The following is a 23103-nucleotide window of genomic DNA, read 5'->3' on the forward strand; positions in this document are numbered from 1 at the left end:
ATACACCATACTGTCATACACCATACTGTCATACACACCATACTGTTATACACCCATACTGTTATACACCATACTGTCATCACACCATACTGTCATACACCATACTGTTATACACACCATACTGTCATACACCATACTGTCATACACACCATACTGTCATACACCATACTGTTATACACACCATACTGTTATACACCATACTGTCATACACCATACTGTCATACACACCATACTGTTATACACCATACTGTCATACACACCATACTGTCATACACCATACTGTTATACACCATACTGTCATACACCATACTGTTATACACACCATACTGTCATACACACCATACTGTCATACACCATACTGTCATACACACCATACTGTCATACACCATACTGTCATACACCATACTGTCATACACCATACTGTTATACACCATACTGTCATACACCATACTGTCATACACCATACTGTTATACACCATACTGTTATACACCATACTGTCATACACCATACTGTCATACACCATACTGTCATACACCATACTGTCATACACCATACTGTCATACACACCATACTGTCATACACCATACTGTCATACACCATACTGTTATACACCATACTGTTATACACCATACTGTCATACACCATACTGTTATACACACCATACTGTCATACACCATACTGTTATACACCATACTGTCATACACCATACTGTTATACACCATACTGTCATACACACCATACTGTTATACACCATACTGTCATACACCATACTGTCATACACCATACTGTCATACACACCATACTGTCATACACCATACTGTCATACACACCATACTGTCATACACCATACTGTCATACACCATACTGTCATACACCATACTGTTATACACACCATACTGTCATACACCATACTGTCATACACACCATACTGTTATACACCATACTGTCATACACCATACTGTCATACACACCATACTGTCATACACCATACTGTCATACACCATACTGTCATACACCATACTGTCATACACACCATACTGTCATACACCATACTGTCATACACCATACTGTCATACACCATACTGTTATACACCATACTGTCATACACCATACTGTCATACACACCATACTGTCATACACCATACTGTCATACACCATACTGTCATACACCATACTGTTATACACCATACTGTCATACACCATACTGTCATACACCATACTGTTATACACCATACTGTCATAACACCATACTGTCATCACACCATACTGTCATACACCATACTGTTATACACCATACTGTTATACACCATACTGTCATACACCATACTGTTATACACACCATACTGTTATACACCATACTGTCATACATACCATACTGTCATACACCATACTGTTATACACACCATACTGTCATACACCATACTGTCATACACACCATACTGTCATACACACTATACTGTCATACACCATACTGTCATACACACTATACTGTCATACACCATACTGTTATACACACCATACTGTTATACACCATACTGTCATACACCATACTGTCATACACACCATACTGTTATACACTATACTGTCATACACCATACTGTCATACACCATACTGTCATACACCATACTGTTATACACCATACTGTCATACACCATACTGTTATACACCATACTGTCATACACCATACTGTCATACACCATACTGTCATACAAACCATACTGTCATACACCATACTGTTATACACCATACTGTTATACACCATACTGTCATACACCATACTGTCATACACACCATACTGTCATACACACCATACTGTCATACACACCATACTGTCATACACCATACTGTCATACACACCATACTGTTATACACACCATAATGTCATACACCATACTGTCATACACACCATACTGTCATACACACCATACTGTCATACACCATACTGTTATACACACCATACTGTTATACACCATACTGTTATACACACCATACTGTTATACACCATACTGTTATACACCATACTGTCATACACTATACTGTCATACACACCATACTGTCATACACCATACTGTTATACACACCATACTGTTATACACCATACTGTTATACACCATACTGTCATACACACCATACTGTCATACACCATACTGTCATACACACTATACTGTCATACACATCATACTGTTATACACACCATACTGTCATACACCATACTGTTATACACACCATACTGTCATACACCATACTGTTATACACACCATACTGTTATACACCATACTGTTATACACCATACTGTCATACACTATACTGTCATACACACCATATTGTCATACACCATACTGTTATACACACCATACTGTTATACACCATACTGTTATACACCATACTGTCATACACCATACTGTTATACACCATACTGTTATACACCATACTGTCATACACACCATACTGTCATACACCATACTGTCATACACACCATACTGTCATACACCATACTGTCATACACACCATACTGTCATACACCATACTGTTATACACCATACTGTTATACACCATACTGTCATACACCATACTGTTATACACCATACTGTCATACAAACCATACTGTCATACACCATACTGTTATACACACCATACTGTTATACACCATACTGTTATACACCATACTGTCATACACCATACTGTCATACACACCATACTGTCATACACACCATACTGTCATACACCATACTGTCATACACACCATACTGTTATACACACCATACTGTTATACACCATACTGTTATACACCATACTGTCATACACACCATACTGTCATACACCATACTGTTATACACACTATACTGTCATACACCATACTGTTATACACCATACTGTTATACACCATACTGTCATACACCATACTGTTATACACACCATACTGTCATACAAACCATACTGTCATACACCATACTGTTATACACACCATACTGTTATACACCATACTGTTATACACCATACTGTCATACACCATACTGCCATACACACCATACTGTCATACACACCATACTGTCATACACCATACTGTCATACACACCATACTGTTATACACACCATACTGTTATACACCATACTGTTATACACCATACTGTTATACACCATACTGTCATACACACCATACTGTCATACACCATACTGTTATACACACTATACTGTCATACACCATACTGTTATACACCATACTGTCATACACCATACTGTCATACACCATACTGTTATACACACCATACTGTCATACACCATACTGTCAAACACCATACTGTTATACACCATACTGTTATACACCATACTGTCATACACCATACTGTCATACACACCATACTGTTATACACCATACTGTCATACACCATACTGTTATACACCATACTGTTATACACCATACTGTCATACACCATACTGTTATACACCATACTGTTATACACCATACTGTTATACACCATACTGTCATACACCATACTGTTATACACCATACTGTCATACACACCATACTGTTATACACCATACTGTCACACACCATACTGTCATACACCATACTGTTATACACCATACTGTTATACACCATACTGTCATACACACCATGCTGTTATACACCATACTGTCACACACCATACTGTCATACACACCATACTGTCATACACACCATACTGTCATACACACCATACTGTCATACACCATACTGTTATACACCATACTGTCATACACCATACTGTTATACACCATACTGTTATACACCATACTGTCATACACCATACTGTCATACACACCATACTGTTATACACCATACTGTCACACACCATACTGTCATACACCATACTGTTATACACCATACTGTTATACACCATACTGTCATACACACCATACTGTTATACACCATACTGTCACACACCATACTGTCATACACACCATACTGTCATACACCATACTGTCATACACCATACTGTCATACACACCATACTGTCATACACACCATACTGTCATACACACCATACTGTCATACACCATACTGTCATACACACCATACTGTTATACACCATACTGTCATACACCATACTGTCATACACCATACTGTCATACACCATACTGTTATACACCATACTGTCATACACACCATACTGTCATACACCATACTGTCATACACCATACTGTTATACACCATACTGTTATACACCATACTGTCATAATACACCATACTGTTATCACACTATACTGTCATACACCATACTGTCATACACCATACTGTCATACACCATACTGTCATACACACCATACTGTCATACACACCATACTGTCATACACCATACTGTTATACACCATACTGTTATACACACCATACTGTTATACACACCATACTGTCATACACCATACTGTCATACACACCATACTGTCATACACACCATACTGTCATACACCATACTGTTATACACACCATACTGTTATACACCATACTGTTATACACACCATACTGTTATACACCATACTGTCATACACACCATACTGTCATACACCATACTGTCATACACACCATACTGTTATACACACCATACTGTTATACACCATACTGTCATACACACCATACTGTCATACACCATACTGTCATACACACCATACTGTCATACACCATACTGTTATACACCATACTGTTATACACACCATACTGTTATACACCATACTGTTATACACCATACTGTCATACACACCATACTGTCATACACCATACTGTCATACACCATACTGTTATACACACCATACTGTTATACACCATACTGTTATACACCATACTGTCATACACCATACTGTCATACACCATACTGTTATACACACCATACTGTCATACACACCATACTGTCATACACACCATACTGTCATACACCATACTGATATACACCATACTGTTATACACACCATACTGTCATACACCATACTGTTATACACACCATACTGTCATACACCATACTGTCATGCACACCATACTGTCATACACCATACTGTTATACACCATACTGTCATACACCATACTGTCAAACACCATACTGTTATACACCATACTGTTATACACCATACTGTTATACACCATACTGTCATACACCATACTGTCATACACACCATACTGTTATACACCATACTGTCACACACCATACTGTCATACACCATACTGTTATACACCATACTGTTATACACCATACTGTCATACACCATACTGTTATACACCATACTGTCATACACCATACTGTCATACACCATACTGTTATACACCATACTGTTATACACCATACTGTCATACACCATACTGTTATACACCATACTGTCATACACCATACTGTTATACACCATACTGTCATACACACCATACTGTTATACACCATACTGTCACACACCATACTGTCATACACCATACTGTTATACACCATACTGTTATACACCATACTGTCATACACACCATACTGTTATACACCATACTGTCACACACCATACTGTCATACACACCATACTGTCATACACCATACTGTTATACACCATACTGTCATACACCATACTGTTATACACCATACTGTCATACACCATACTGTTATACACCATACTGTCATACACCATACTGTCATACACACCATACTGTCACACACCATACTGTCATACACCATACTGTTATACACCATACTGTTATACACCATACTGTCATACACACCATACTGTTATACACCATACTGTCACACACCATACTGTCATACACACCATACTGTCATACACACCATACTGTTATACACCATACTGTTATACACCATACTGTCATACACACCATACTGTCGTACACACCATACTGTCATACACACCATACCGTCATACACCATACTGTCATACACACCATACTGTTATACACCATACTGTCATACACCATACTGTCATACACCATACTGTCATACACCATACTGTCATACACACCATACTGTCATACACCATACTGTCATACACCATACTGTTATGCACCATACTGTTATACACCATACTGTCATACACCATACTGTCATACACACCATACTGTTATACACACCATACTGTCATACACCATACTGTTATACACCATACTGTTATACACACCATACTGTCATACACCATACTGTCATACACACCATACTGTCATACACCATACTGTTATACACCATACTGTTATACACACCATACTGTTATACACACCATACTGTCATACACCATACTGTCATACACACCATACTGTCATACACCATACTGTCATACACCATACTGTTATACACACCATACTGTTATACACCATACTGTTATACACACCATACTGTTATACACCATACTGTCATACACACCATACTGTCATACACCATACTGTCATACACACCATACTGTTATACACCATACTGTTATACACCATACTGTCATACACACCATACTGTCATACACCATACTGTCATACACACCATACTGTCATACACCATACTGTTATACACCATACTGTTATACACACCATGCTGTTATACACCATACTGTTATACACCATACTGTCATACACACCATACTGTCATACACCATACTGTCATACACCATACTGTTATACACACCATACTGTTATACACCATACTGTTATACACCATACTGTCATACACCATACTGTCATACACCATACTGTCATACACCATACTGTTATACACCATACTGTCATACACACCATACTGTCATACACCATACTGTCATACACACCATACTGTCATACACCATACTGTTAACACCATACTGTTATACACACCATACTGTTATACACACCATACTGTCATACACACCATACTGTCATACACCATACTGTCATACACACCATACTGTCATACACACCATACTGTCATACACCATACTGATATACACCATACTGTTATACACACCATACTGTCATACACCATACTGTTATACACCATACTGTTATACACCATACTGTCATACACCATACTGTCATACACCATACTGTTATACACACCATACTGTCATACACACCATACTGTCATACACACCATACTGTCATACACCATACTGATATACACCATACTGTTATACACACCATACTGTCATACACCATACTGTTATACACACCATACTGTCATACACCATACTGTCATACACACCATACTGTCATACACCATACTGTTATACACCATACTGTCATACACCATACTGTTATACACCATACTGTCATACACACCATACTGTCATACACCATACTGTCATACACACCATACTGTCATACTCCATACTGTCATAAACCATACTGTTATACACCATACTGTTATACACCATACTGTCATACACCATACTGTTATACACACCATACTGTCATACACACCATACTGTCATACACACCATACTGTCATACACCATACTGTTATACACCATACTGTCATACACACCATACTGTCATACACCATACTGTCATACACACCATACTGTCATACACCATACTGTCATACACACCATACTGTCATACACCATACTGTCATACACACCATACTGTCATACACCATACTGTTATACACCATACTGTCATACACCATACTGTCATACACACCATACTGTCATACACCATACTGTCATACACCATACTGTCATACACCATACTGTCATACACCATACTGTTATACACCATACTGTCATACACACCATGCTGTCATACACCATACTGTCATACACCATACTGTCATACACCATACTGTCATACACCATACTGTTATACACCATACTGTCATACACACCATACTGTCATACACACCAAACTGTCATACACCATACTGTTATACACCATACTGTCATACACCATACTGTCATACACACCATACTGTCATACACCATACTGTCATACACCATACTGTCATACACCATACTGTTATACACCATACTGTCATACACACCATACTGTCATACACACCAAACTGTCATACACCATACTGTTATACACCATACTGTCATACACCATACTGTCATACACACCATACTGTCATACACCATACTGTCATACACCATACTGTTATACACCATACTGTCATACACCATACTGTCATACACACCATACTGTCATACACCATACTGTCATACACCATACTGTCATACACCATACTGTCATACACCATACTGTTATACACCATACTGTCATACACACCATACTGTCATACACCATACTGTCATACACCATACTGTTATACACCATACTGTTATACACCATACTGTCATACACCATACTGTTATACACACCATACTGTTATACACCATACTGTCATACATACCATACTGTCATACACCATACTGTTATACACACCATACTGTCATACACCATACTGTCATACACCATACTGTCATACACACCATACTGTCATACACACTATACTGTCATACACCATACTGTCATACACACTATACTGTCATACACCATACTGTTATACACACCATACTGTTATACACCATACTGTCATACACCATACTGTCATACACACCATACTGTCATACACACTATACTGTCATACACCATACTGTCATACACCATACTGTCATACACCATACTGTCATACACACCATACTGTCATACACCATACTGTCATACACCATACTGTTATACACACCATACTGTCATACACCATACTGTCACACACCATTCTGTTATACACCATACTGTCATACACACCATACTGTCATACACCATACTGTTATACACACCATACTGTCATACACCATACTCTCATACACCATACTGTCATACACCATACTGTCATACACCATACTGTTATACACACCATACTGTCATACACCATACTGTCACACACCATTCTGTTATACACCATACTGTTATACACCATACTGTCATACACCATACTGTCATACACTCATACTGTCATACACCATACTGTTATACACTATACTGACATACACATATACTGCATTATACACTCATACTGCATACACTATACTGTCATACATACCATACTGTCTTACACCATACTGTTATACATACTATACTGTCATACACCATACTGTCATACACCATACTGTCATACACACATACTGTCATTTACACTATACTGTCATTACACCATACTGTCATTACACACTATACTGTCATACACTATACTGTTATACACACCATACTGTTATACACCATACTGTCATACACCATACTGTCATACACACTATACTGTCATACACACTATACTGTCATACACCATACTGTCATACACTATACTGTCATACACCATACTGTCATACACACATACTGTCATACACCATACTGTCATACACCATACTGATTATACACACCATACTGTCATACACCATACTGTCATTTACACCATTCTGTTATACACCATACTGTCATACACTCATACTGTTATACACCATACTGTTATACACACCATACTGTCATACACCATACTCTCATACACCATACTGTCATACACCATACTGTCATACACCATACTGTTATACACACCATACTGTCATACACCATACTGTCACACACCATTCTGTTATACACCATACTGGACACACACGTCGACATACTGCATTTACTACATACTGCATTTACTACATACTACATTTACTACATACTACATTTACTGCATTTATACATACTGCATTTACTACATTTGCTACATACTGCATTTACAACATACTGCATTTAGTACATTTACTACATACTACATTTACTACATACTGCATTTACTACATACTGCATTTACTACATACTGCATTTACTACATACTGCATTTACTACATACTGCATTTACTACATACTACATTTACAACATACTGCAATTACCACATACTGCATTTACTACATACTGCATTTACTACATTTGCTACATACTGCATTTACTACATACTGCATTTCTACATACTTCATTTACTACTTACTACATTTAATACATACTTCATTTACTACATACTTAATTTACTACATACCGCATTTCTACATACTTCATTTACTACATACTGCATTTTTTAACATACTGCATTTGCTACATACTGCATTTGCTACATAATGCATTTACTACATACTGCATTTACTACATACTGCATTTACTACATTTGCTACATACTGCATTTACAACATACTGCATTTACTACATTTACTACATACTACATTTACTACATACTGCATTTACTACATACTGCATTTACTACATACTGCATTTACTACATACTACATTTACAACATACTGCAATTACTACATACTGCATTTACTACATTTGCTACATACTGCATTTACAACATACTGCATTTACTAAATTTACTACATACTACATTTACTACATACTGCATTTAATACATACTGCATTTACTACATACTACATTTACTACATACTACATTTAATACATACTTCATTTCTACATACTTCATTTACTACATACTTCATTTAATACATACTTAATTTCTACATACTTCATTTAATACATACTGCATTTCTACATACTTCATTTACTACATACTGCATTTCTACATACTGCATTTCTACATACTTCATTTACTACATACTGCATTTCTACATACTGCATTTACTACATACTACATTTAATACATACTACATTTAATACATACTGCATTTCTACATACTTCATTTACTACATACTGCATTTCTACATACTGTATTTCTACATACTGCATTTCTACATACTGCATTTCTACATACTGCATTTACTACATACTGCATTTCTACATTTTACATATCTATACATCTATATTTCTACAGCAGTGTGAAGTGGAGCTGACCCTGACCATTGCATTTTTTATTTTGTTTTTCTATGTGTGTGTGTGTGTGTGTGTGTGTGTGCGCGTGTGCGTGTGTGTGTGTGTGTGTGTGTGTGTGTGTGTAGATGACGTTTACGGATGCCATGCGGAGTAAGGCCAGGCTGTCCATCACGGGGTCCTCTGGGGAGAACGGGCGTGTTCTGACCCCTGACTTCTCTCACCCTCCAGACTTCCCCCGAGTCCCCTACCTCCGACCAGGACTACCCATGAGCCTCAGCATGACTGACCTCTCCTGACCACTCCCTCACAGTGCCTTACAGCCAATCAGATCACAGAGAGCTGCCGGCCAACTCCACATCAACCAATCACGTTTTTCAGAGGACTGGACTTCCTTCCCGCCCCCTTCTCTGATTGGGCAGACAGCTCTGGGCTGGTGATGTCATCACTCTTCCCCTCTAATTGCTCAAAGGAAGTGAAACCGACCAACCACGGCACACCTGTCCGTTTCCATAGCGACCAGCTCTGATTCAAGCACACGAGACTTCAGCTGCATCAGACAGGATTTTATAAATCAAGTTGATCAACTTCACGGGGGAAAAAAATATATTTTTAAAGTATTTTCAAAACAAACAAAAGCTTCCATTTAGTAGAGTGAGTCAATATGATTGCCTGTATATTCTGACTTCACTACTGCTCTGTACATAGGACTAGTTATAACAATAATAATAATAATAATAATAATAGTTATATTAATTTTATGAATAATACTTTTAATAATGATGATAGTAATGCTTGCGCTGAACTCTAACCCCTGTTTTCACTAGAGACCTAGTTTGACGTCTGAACTCTAACCCCCGTTTTCACTAGAGACCTAGTTTGACGTCTGAACCCTAACCCCTGTTTTCACTAGAGACCTAGTTTGACGTCTGAACTCTAACCCCCGTTTTCACTAGAGACCTAGTTTGACCTCTGAACCCTAACCCTTGTTTTCACTAGAGACCTAGTTTGACTTCTGAACCCTAATCCCTGTTTTCACTAAATACCTAGTTTGACCTCTGAACCCTAACCCTTGTTTTCATTAAAGACCTAGTTTGACCTCTAAACCCTAACCCTTGTTTTTCCTAAAGACCTAGTTTGACCCTAAAACACCAGATGGCACTGAGGCCAGAAACTAAAAAGAGACATATATGGCCCATGAACGGCAGGCATACTGTATATGGCCCATGAACAACAGGCATACTGTATATGGCCCATGAACAACAGGCATACTGTATATGGCCCATGAACAACAGGCATACTGTATATGGCCCATGAACAACAGGCATACTGTATATGGCCCATGAACAACAGGCATACTGTATATGGCCCATGAACAACAGGCATACTGTATATGGCCCATGAACAACAGGCATACTGTATATGGCCCATGAACAACAGGCATACTGTATATGGCCCATGAACAACAGGCATACTGTATATGGCCCATGAACAACAGGCATACTGTATATGGCCCATGAACAACAGACTTTTGTCTTTATATGGACAGAAGACAGTGCCATAATAGAGTGCCAATGCTAAATACAGGAGAGTGCCAAAAGGACTTGAACCAATAACCTGGTTCAGCCAAAAGGACTTGAACCAATAACAAGGGCCAGCCAAAAGAGGGACTTGAACCAATAACAAGGTCCAGCCAAAAGGACTTGAATCAATAACAAGGGCCAGCCAAAAGAGGGACTTGAACCAATAACAAGGTCCAGCCAAAAGAGGGACTTGAACCAATAACATGGTCCAGCCAAAAGAGGGACTTGAACCAATAACCTGGTTCAGCCAAAAGAGGGACTTGAACCAATAACATGGTCCAGCCAAAAGAGGGACTTGAACCAATAACCTGGTTCAGCCAAAAGAGGGACTTGAACCAATAACCTGGTTCAGCCAAAAGAGGGACTTGAACCAATAACCTGGTTCAGCCAAAAGAGGGACTTGAACCAATAACATGGTCCAGCCAAAAGAGGGACTTGAACCAATAACCTGGTTCAGCCAAAAGAGGGACTTGAACCAATAACCTGGTTCAGCCAAAAGAGGGACTTGAACCAATAACCTGGTCCAGCCAAAAGGACTTGAACTAATAACAAGGTCCAGCCAAAAGAGGGACTTGAACCAATAACCTGGTTCAGCTAAAAGGACTTGAACCAATAACCTGGTTCAGCCAAAAGAGGGACTTGAACCAATAACCTGGTTCAGCCAAAAGAGGGACTTGAACCAATAACATGGTCCAGCCAAAAGGACTTGAACTAATAACAAGGTCCAGCCAAAAGAGGGACTTGAACCAATAACCTGGTTCAGCTAAAAGGACTTGAACCAATAACCTGGTTCAGCCAAAAGGACTTGAACCAATAACCTGGTTCAGCCAAAAGGACTTGAACCGATAACAAGGTCCAGCCAAAAGAGGGAGTTGAACTAATAACCAGCTAACGCACAGTGACTCCCTCTAAATTCCTGATTACTTTACTACTGAACTCTGATGAAGATGATGAAGATGAAGATGATATGACATATGACGATGGTGATGATGGTGATGGTGATTATTATTATGATGATGTAATGGTGATGATGATAGATGATGGTGTGATGATGGTAATAATGGTGATTATTATGATGGTGATGATTATTATGATGGTGATGGTGATGATATATGATGATGGTAATGATGATGATGATGGTGATGGTAATGATGATATGTTTACTGTGCACTAGAAGCAGGACTAGTAGACACATGCATGCTTATTCCCGCACCATATTTCTGTTCTGACCCAGTTGTTAGTGAGTCAGTCAGCCTCACAGGGGCCCAACATCCCTCCTGATTAACATGCTGTATAGGTCAATATTACACACTGATTTATTACATTGATACTGATCACTTTTATATGATCTACCAAGCTGTGTTGCTCCATCTACCACCGGTTTAATGCACTGGGTGTCATGTATATAATCACTAAGAGGAGAGAGAGAGAGAGAGTGTGGGCTAGGTTAGTGTGTGTGTGTGTGTGTGTGTGTGTGTGTGTGTGTGTGTGTGTGTACATAATCAGTCAGGGCTAGGTTAGTGTGTGTGTGTGTGTGTGTGTGTGTGTGTGTGTGTGTGTGTGTGTGTGTGTGTGTGTGTGTGTGTGTGTGTGTGTGTGTGTGTGTGTGTGTGTGTGTGTGTGTACATAATCAGTCAGGGCTAGGTTAGTGTGTGTGTGTGTGTGTGTGTGTGTGTGTGTGTGTGTGTGTGTGTGTGTGTGTGTGTGTGTGTGTAGGGTTAGATTGAGGATGTGGTTCCTGTTACACACAGAGGGCTCAGTCAGGGCTAGGTTAGTGTGTGTGTGTGTGTGTGTGTGTGTGTGTGTGTGTGTGTGTGTGTGTGTGTGTGTGTGTGTGTGTAGGGTTAGATTGAGGATGTGGGCTCAGCACAAGCAACATATATACAGACATAGATATACACTACACTAGATCAAACACGGCTGTTTTCTATTCTATAATTCTATCTCTATTAAAACCAACACAATAATGCAAGGAATTACACGTATTCTACTCTACTACAGACTAACGTTACCTAACCTGGACAGAACTCTGTCTGGGGACATGAAGTCACTCTCCTCTGTCTGGGGACATGACATCACACTCTCCTCTGTCTGGCATCACTCTCCTCTCTCCACACACTGCTGCCAGACAGAAGAGAAGAAGTGTGGGCCGTGTCTGAAACCTGTCTTACCTACTACATACTTAAACTACATACTGTGTACTCATCATACACAGTATGTCAACCCAAGTATGGGTATTGGGACACGGCCCCCGACTTTCATGTCCTTCTTTTCAGAGTTCTATGTTCAGATAATTAGTACCTCACCTCTACAGGTGTGTGTTATTTCTTTCCTCTACCTAAACTGTTCCTGTGTGTATATATAACAAGGTTATAATTAATAGTCTCAAAGCGTTTTGTAAATGGACTGTGTGCCATCGGACTGGTTTATTTTCAGGGACTGTTTTTAAATAAAGATTGCTGTTATTGATCCTGTTATCCACTGTATTTCACACAGCCACACAGACACCCACTGATGCTCACACACACACAAACACACACTCTACTCTTAGGCTGTAAATAGCTGTAGTCTGCAGCTGACAGAGTTATCAACACTATCTATCACTAGCTATCAACACTACTCTACTCTTAGGCTGTAAATAGCTGTAGTCTGTAGCTGACAGAGTTATCAACACTATCTATCACTAGCTATCAACACCACTCTACTCTTAGGCTGTAAATAGCTGTAGTCTGTAGCTGACAGAGTTATCAACACTATCTATCACTAGCTATCAACACTATCTATCACTAGCTATCAACACTACTCTACTCTTAGGCTGTAAATAGCTGTAGTCTGTAGCTGACAGAGTTATCAACACTATCTATCACTAGCTATCAACACTAGCTATCACTAGCTATCAACACTAGCTATCACTAGCTATCAACACTATCTATCACTAGCTATCAACACTATCTATCACTAGCTATCAACACTATCTATCACTAGCTATCAACACTATCTATCACTAGCTATCAACACTATCTATCACTAGCTATCAACACTATCTATCACTAGCTATCAACACTATCTATCACTAGCTATCAACACTATCTATCACTAGCTATCAACACTATCTATCACTAGCTATCAACACTATCTATCACTAGCTATCAACACTATCTATCACTAGCTATCAACACTATCTATCACTAGCTATCAACACTATCTATCACTAGCTATCAACACTATCTTTCACTAGCTATCAACACTATCTATCACTAGCTATCAACACTATCTATCACTAGCTATCAACACTATCTATCACTAGCTATCAACACTATCTATCACTAGCTATCAACACTATATATCACTAGCTATCAACACTATCTAACACTAGCTATCAACACTATCTATCACTAGCTATCAACACTATCTAACACTAGCTATCAACACTATCTATCACTAGCTATCAACACTATCTATCACTAGCTATCAACACTATCTAACACTAGCTATCAACACTATCTATCACTAGCTATCAACACTATCTATCACTAGCTATCAACACTATCACTAGCTATCAACACTATCTATCACTAGCTATCAACACTATCACTAGCTATCAACACAATCTATCACTAGCTATCAACACTATCACTAGCTATCAACACTAGCTATCACTAGCTATCAACACTAGCTATCACTAGCTATCAACACTATCTATCACTAGCTATCAACACTATCTATCACTAGCTATCAACACTATCTATCGCTAGCTATCAACACTATCTATCACTAGCTATCAACACTATCACTAGCTATCAACACTATCACTAGCTATCAACACTAGCTATCACTAGCTATCAACACTAGCTATCACTAGCTATCAACACTAGCTATCACTAGCTATCAACACTATCTATCGCTAGCTATCAACACTATCTATCGCTAGCTATCAACACTATCTATCGCTAGCTATCAACACTATCTATCACTATCAACACTATCTATCACTAGCTATCAACACTATCTACACTAGCTATCAACACTATCTATCACTAGCTATCAACACTATCTAACACTAGCTATCAACACTATCTATCACTAGCTATCAACACTATCACTAGCTATCAACACTATCTATCACTAGCTATCAACACTATCTATCACTAGCTATCGACACTATCTAACACTAGCTATCAACACTATCTAACACTAGCTATCAACACTATCTATCACTAGCTATCAACACTATCTATCACTAGCTATCAACACTATCTATCACTAGCTATCAACACTATCTATCACTAGCTATCAACACTATCTGTCACTAGCTATCAACACTATCTATCACTAGCTATCAACACTATCACTAGCTATCAACACTATCTATCACAAGCTATCAACACTATCACTAGCTATCAACACTAGCTATCACTAGCTATCAACACTATCTATCACTAGCTATCAACACTATCTATCACTAGCTATCAACACTATCTATCACTAGCTATCAACACTATCTAACACTAGCTATCAACACTATCTAACACTAGCTATCAACACTATCTATCACTAGCTATCAACACTATCTATCACTAGCTATCAACACTATCTAACACTAGCTATCAACACTATCTATCACTAGCTATCAACACTATCTATCACTAGCTATCAACACTATCACTAGCTATCAACATTATCTAACACTAGCTATCAACACTATCTATCACTAGCTATCAACACTATCACTAGCTATCAACACTATCTATCACTAGCTATCAACACTATCACTAGCTATCAACACTATCTATCACTAGCTATCAACACTATCTATCACTAGCTATCAACACTATCACTAGCTATCAACACTATCTATCACTAGCTATCAACACTATCTATCACTAGCTATCAACACTATCTATCACTAGCTATCAACACTATCTATCACTAGCTATCAACACTATCTATCGCTAGCTATCAACACTATCTATCGCTAGCTATCAACACTATCTATCGCTAGCTATCAACACTATCTATCGCTAGCTATCAACACTATCTATCACTAGCTATCAACACTATCTATCACTAGCTATCAACACTATCTATCACTAGCTATCAACACTATCTATCACTAGCTATCAACACTATCTATCACTAGCTATCAACACTATCTAACACTAGCTATCAACACTATCTAACACTAGCTATCAACACTATCTATCACTAGCTATCAACACTATCTATCACTAGCTATCAACACTATCTAACACTAGCTATCAACACTATCTATCACTAGCTATCAACACTATCTATCACTAGCTATCAACACTATCTATCACTAGCTATCAACATTATCTAACACTAGCTATCAACACTATCTATCACTAGCTATCAACACTATCACTAGCTATCAACACTATCTATCACTAGCTATCAACACTATCACTAGCTATCAACACTATCTATCACTAGCTATCAACACTATCTATCACTAGCTATCAACACTATCTATCACTAGCTATCAACACTATCACTAGCTATCAACACTATCTATCACTAGCTATCAACACTATCTATCACTAGCTATCAAGACTATCTATCGCTAGCTATCAACACTATCTATCACTAGCTATCAACACTATCACTAGCTATCAACATTATCTATCACTAGCTATCAACACTATCACTAGCTATCAACACTATCTATCACTAGCTATCAACACTATCTATCACTAGCTATCAACACTATCTATCACTAGCTATCAACATTATCTAACACTATTTATCAACACTATCTATCACTAGCTATCAACACTATCACTAGCTATCAACACTATCTATCACTAGCTATCAACACTATCACTAGCTATCAACACTATCTATCACTAGCTATCAACACTATCTATCACTAGCTATCAAAACTATCTATCACTAGCTATCAACACTATCTATCACTAGCTATCAACACTATCTATCACTAGCTATCAACACTATCTATCACTAGCTATCAACACTATCACTAGCTATCAACACAATCTATCACTAGCTATCAACACTATCACTAGCTATCAACACTAGCTATCACTAGCTATCAACACTAGCTATCACTAGCTATCAACACTATCTATCACTAGCTATCAACACTATCTATCACTAGCTATCAACACTATCACTAGCTATCAACACTATCTATCACTAGCTATCAACACTATCACTAGCTATCAACACTAGCTATCACTAGCTATCAACACTATCTATCACTAGCTATCAACACTATCTATCACTAGCTATCAACACTATCTATCACTAGCTATCAAGACTATCTATCGCTAGCTATCAACACTATCTATCACTAGCTATCAGCACTATCACTAGCTATCAACATTATCTATCACTAGCTATCAACACTATCACTAGCTATCAACACTAGCTATCACTAGCTATCAACACTAGCTATCACTAGCTATCAACACTATCTATCACTAGCTATCAACATTATCTATCACTAGCTATCAACACTATCTATCACTAGCTATCAACACTATCTATCACTAGCTATCAACACTATCTATCACTAGCTATCAACACTATCTATCACTAGCTATCAACACTATCTATCAATAGCTATTAACACTATCTATCACTAGCTATCAACACTATCTATCACTAGCTATCAACACTATCTCAGCTCTGGGTCAGCTCTGGGTCAGAAAGACTAGTAGTATAGTAGTGAAGTGGTTTTCTCTCAGCTCTGGGTCAGAAAGACTAGTAGTATAGTAGTGAAGTGGTTTTCTCTCAGCTCTGGGTCAGAAAGACTAGTAGTATAGTAGTGAAGTGGTTTTCTCTCAGCTCTGGGTCAGCTCTGGGTCAGAAAGACTAGTAGTATAGTAGTGAAGTGGTTTTCTCTCAGCTCTGGGTCAGAAAGACTAGTAGTATAGTAGTGAAGTGGTTTTCTCTGAGCTCTGGGTCAGCTCTGGGTCAGAAAGACTAGTAGTATAGTAGTGAAGTGGTTTTCTCTCAGCTCTGGGTCAGAAAGACTAGTAGTATAGTAGTGAAGTTGTTTCTCTCAGCTCTGGGTCAGAAAGACTAGTAGTATAGTAGTGAAGTGGTTTTCTCTCAGCTCTGGGTCAGAAAGACTAGTAGTATAGTAGTGAAGTGGTTTTCTCTCAGCTCTGGGTCAGAAAGACTAGTAGTATAGTAGTGAAGTGGTTTTCTCTCAGCTCTGGGTCAGAAAGACTAGTAGTATAGTAGTGAAGTGGTTTTCTCTCAGCTCTGGGTCAGAAAGACTAGTAGTATAGTAGTGAAGTGGTTTTCTCTCAGCTCTGGGTCAGAAAGACTAGTAGTATAGTAGTGAAGTGGTTTTCTCTCAGCTCTGGGTCAGAAAGACTAGTAGTATAGTAGTGAAGTGGTTTTCTCTCAGCTCTGGGTCAGCTCTGGGTCAGAAAGACTAGTAGTATAGTAGTGAAGTGGTTTTCTCTCAGCTCTGGGTCAGAAAGACTAGTAGTATAGTAGTGAAGTGGTTTTCTCTCAGCTCTGGGTCAGAAAGACTAGTAGTATAGTAGTGAAGTGGTTTTCTCTCAGCTCTGGGTCAGAAAGACTAGTAGTATAGTAGTGAAGTGGTTTTCTCTCAGCTCTGGGTCAGAAAGACTAGTAGTATAGTAGTGAAGTGGTTTTCTCTGAGCTCTGGGTCAGAAAGACTAGTAGTATAGTAGTGAAGTGGTTTTCTCTCAGCTCTGGGTCAGAAAGACTAGTAGTATAGTAGTGAAGTTGTTTTCTCTCAGCTCTGGGTCAGAAAGACTAGTAGTATAGTAGTGAAGTGGTTTTCTCTCAGCTCTGGGTCAGCTCTGGGTCAGAAAGACTAGTAGTATAGTAGTGAAGTGGTTTTCTCTCAGCTCTGGGTCAGCTCTGGGTCAGAAAGACTAGTAGTATAGTAGTGAAGTGGTTTTCTCTCAGCTCTGGGTCAGCTCTGGGTCAGAAAGACTAGTAGTATAGTAGTGAAGTGGTTTTCTCTCAGCTCTGGGTCAGCTCTGGGTCAGAAAGACTAGTAGTATAGTAGTGAAGTGGTTTTCTCTCAGCTCTGGGTCAGAAAGACTAGTAGTATAGTAGTGAAGTGGTTTTCTCTCAGCTCTGGGTCAGAAAGACTAGTAGTATAGTAGTGAAGTGGTTTTCTCTCAGCTCTGGGTCAGAAAGACTAGTAGTATAGTAGTGAAGTGGTTTTCTCTCAGCTCTGGGTCAGAAAGACTAGTAGTATAGTAGTGAAGTGGTTTTCTCTCAGCTCTGGGTCAGAAAGACTAGTAGTATAGTAGTGAAGTGGTTTTCTCTCAGCTCTGGGTCAGAAAGACTAGTAGTATAGTAGTGAAGTGGTTTTCTCTCAGCTCTGGGTCAGAAAGACTAGTAGTATAGTAGTGAAGTGGTTTTCTCTCAGCTCTGGGTCAGAAAGACTAGTAGTATAGTAGTGAAGTGGTTTTCTCTGAGCTCTGGGTCAGAAAGACTAGTAGTATAGTAGTGAAGTGGTTTTCTCTCAGCTCTGGGTCAGAAAGACTAGTAGTATAGTAGTGAAGTGGTTTCTCTCAGCTCTGGGTCAGCTCTGGGTCAGAAAGACTAGTAGTATAGTAGTGAAGTGGTTTTCTCTCAGCTCTGGGTCAGAAAGACTAGTAGTATAGTAGTGAAGTGGTTTTCTCTCAGCTCTGGGTCAGAAAGACTAGTAGTATAGTAGTGAAGTGGTTTTCTCTCAGCTCTGGGTCAGAAAGACTAGTAGTATAGTAGTGAAGTGGTTTTCTCTCAGCTCTGGGTCAGAAAGACTAGTAGTATAGTAGTGAAGTGGTTTTCTCTCAGCTCTGGGTCAGCTCTGGGTCAGAAAGACTAGTAGTATAGTAGTGAAGTGGTTTTCTCTCAGCTCTGGGTCAGCTCTGGGTCAGAAAGACTAGTAGTATAGTAGTGAAGTGGTTTTCTCTGAGCTCTGGGTCAGAAAGACTAGTAGTATAGTAGTGAAGTGGTTTTCTCTCAGCTCTGGGTCAGAAAGACTAGTAGTATAGTAGTGAAGTGGTTTTCTCTCAGCTCTGGGTCAGAAAGACTAGTAGTATAGTAGTGAAGTGGTTTTCTCTCAGCTCTGGGTCAGAAAGACTAGTAGTATAGTAGTGAAGTGGTTTTCTCTGAGCTCTGGGTCAGAAAGACTAGTAGTATAGTAGTGAAGTGGTTTTCTCTCAGCTCTGGGTCAGAAAGACTAGTAGTATAGTAGTGAAGTGGTTTTCTCTCAGCTCTGGGTCAGAAAGACTAGTAGTATAGTAGTGAAGTGGTTTTCTCTCAGCTCTGGGTCAGCTCTGGGTCAGAAAGACTAGTAGTATAGTAGTGAAGTGGTTTTCTCTCAGCTCTGGGTCAGAAAGACTAGTAGTATAGTAGTGAAGTGGTTTTCTCTCAGCTCTGGGTCAGAAAGACTAGTAGTATAGTAGTGAAGTGGTTTTCTCTCAGCTCTGGGTCAGAAAGACTAGTAGTATAGTAGTGAAGTGGTTTTCTCTCAGCTCTGGGTCAGAAAGACTAGTAGTATAGTAGTGAAGTGGTTTTCTCTCAGCTCTGGGTCAGAAAGACTAGTAGTATAGTAGTGAAGTGGTTTTCTCCTGGTCAGCTCTGGGTCAGAAAGACTAGTAGTATAGTAGTGAAGTGGTTTTCTCTCAGCTCTGGGTCAGAAAGACTAGTAGTATAGTAGTGAAGTGGTTTTCTCTCAGCTCTGGGTCAGAAAGACTAGTAGTATAGTAGTGAAGTGGTTTTCTCTCAGCTCTGGGTCAGAAAGACTAGTAGTATAGTAGTGAAGTGGTTTTCTCTCAGCTCTGGGTCAGAAAGACTAGTAGTATAGTAGTGAAGTGGTTTCTCTCAGCTCTGGGTCAGCTCTGGGTCAGAAAGACTAGTAGTATAGTAGTGAAGTGGTTTTCTCTCAGCTCTGGGTCAGAAAGACTAGTAGTATAGTAGTGAAGTGGTTTTCTCTCAGCTCTGGGTCAGAAAGACTAGTAGTATAGTAGTGAAGTGGGTTTTCTGCTCTGGGCAGCTCTGGGTCAGAAAGACTAGTAGTATAGTAGTGAAGTGGTTTTCTCTCAGCTCTGGGTCAGAAAGACTAGTAGTATAGTAGTGAAGTGGTTTTCTCTCAGCTCTGGGTCAGAAAGACTAGTAGTATAGTAGTGAAGTGGTTTTCTCTCAGCTCTGGGTCAGAAAGACTAGTAGTATAGTAGTGAAGTGGTTTTCTCTCAGCTCTGGGTCAGAAAGACTAGTAGTATAGTAGTGAAGTGGTTTTCTCTCAGCTCTGGGTCAGAAAGACTAGTAGTATAGTAGTGAAGTGGTTTTCTCTCAGCTCTGGGTCAGAAAGACTAGTAGTATAGTAGTGAAGTGGTTTTCTCTCAGCTCTGGGTCAGAAAGACTAGTAGTATAGTAGTGAAGTGGTTTTCTCTCAGCTCTGGGTCAGCTCTGGGTCAGAAAGACTAGTAGTATAGTAGTGAAGTGGTTTTCTCTCAGCTCTGGGTCAGAAAGACTAGTAGTATAGTAGTGAAGTGGTTTTCTCTCAGCTCTGGGTCAGAAAGACTAGTAGTATAGTAGTGAAGTGGTTTTCTCTCAGCTCTGGGTCAGAAAGACTAGTAGTATAGTAGTGAAGTGGTTTTCTCTCAGCTCTGGGTCAGAAAGACTAGTAGTATAGTAGTGAAGTGGTTTTCTCGTGTCAGCTCTGGGTCAGAAAGACTAGTAGTATAGTAGTGAAGTGGTTTTCTCTCAGCT

General features: G+C 39.0%; 1 pseudogene; it reads left to right on the forward strand.

Moving 5' to 3' along the window:
• LOC123481247 overlaps nucleotides 1–12823 on the forward strand; it is a 45727-nt pseudogene extending 32904 nt beyond the window's left edge.
• Nucleotides 12824–23103: the final 10280 nt, after the last annotated feature.

Source organism: Coregonus clupeaformis, unplaced genomic scaffold (assembly GCF_020615455.1).
Source record: "Coregonus clupeaformis isolate EN_2021a unplaced genomic scaffold, ASM2061545v1 scaf0470, whole genome shotgun sequence".
NCBI lineage: Eukaryota > Metazoa > Chordata > Actinopteri > Salmoniformes > Salmonidae > Coregonus > Coregonus clupeaformis.